Here is an 856-nt window from a genome sequence, read left to right as displayed (position 1 = left end):
TACCCTGAACGGTGGATCACTTGGCTCGTGGGTCGATGAAGAACGCAGCTAATTGCGCGTCAACGTGTGAACTGCAGGACACATGAACATCGACATTTCGAACGCACATTGCGGTCCACGGATAAAATTCCTGGACCACGCCTGGCTGAGGGTCGTTCACTTGTCCTAAAACTGCTTGCGTTGTTCTCAGATTCCCTAACCCCGCCGTCGTTTACCTCTCCTTTCGGGGAGATGGCGAAGAACGTTTCGGAGCCGGGTCGATGAAGAGAAAGGTATCAACGTACGAGCGAGAATTTGGGTATTTCGTTGGCGTTTGTCGCTGGACGTACGAAAAAGAATAAATATTATATATTATTGGCAAGTTTGCGCACCCCTTGCGTGGTGAGGCAGAGATCAGTCTGGACTCGCGCGAGTGTTTTACGGCGTCGTGCGTCGTGTTGTCTGGAGTATCATCACGACCGCCCGTTAAAGCACCGCTCCTACGATTTCTGACTTTGACGGCACTAAAAACCACCGTGGGGCGCAAATCGCGTTTCGTACAAATCTAATGATTACCGGCGCTCCCGACGTTGCCCGAAGTTAATAATTTATGCAAAGGAAAGAGAAAATAAAGCGTATACTAGTTTTGGAGCATAACAAAAAGGACACTGGAAAGAAATTTGACCAAACACTGATAATTATGATATGTAATATATGCCCTACCACGTGAAATTTGTGGTATCCGTCGGTCGTCGTCTTCCTCTCTGTTCGTTCGTACAGCCCCAGGGAAAAATGATAATTTATCAAACGAATCGGACGATCATCCTCTATGGAGAGGCTCGAACGAACACGACGAGAAGCGCGATACGAACGGAAC

The 856-nt window shown here is 48.1% G+C and overlaps 1 non-coding gene across 1 annotated transcript; it reads left to right on the top strand.

The window, feature by feature from the left end:
* Positions 1–155, top strand: LOC143341546 (5.8S ribosomal RNA). Its single transcript, XR_013079645.1, has one exon. It is a non-coding gene; the product is annotated as a 5.8S ribosomal RNA (ribosomal RNA).
* Positions 156–856: the final 701 nt, after the last annotated feature.

This window comes from Colletes latitarsis, chromosome 4 (genome assembly GCF_051014445.1).
Source record: "Colletes latitarsis isolate SP2378_abdomen chromosome 4, iyColLati1, whole genome shotgun sequence".
NCBI lineage: Eukaryota > Metazoa > Arthropoda > Insecta > Hymenoptera > Colletidae > Colletes > Colletes latitarsis.
This window is presented reverse-complemented; position numbering and strand designations above follow the sequence as displayed.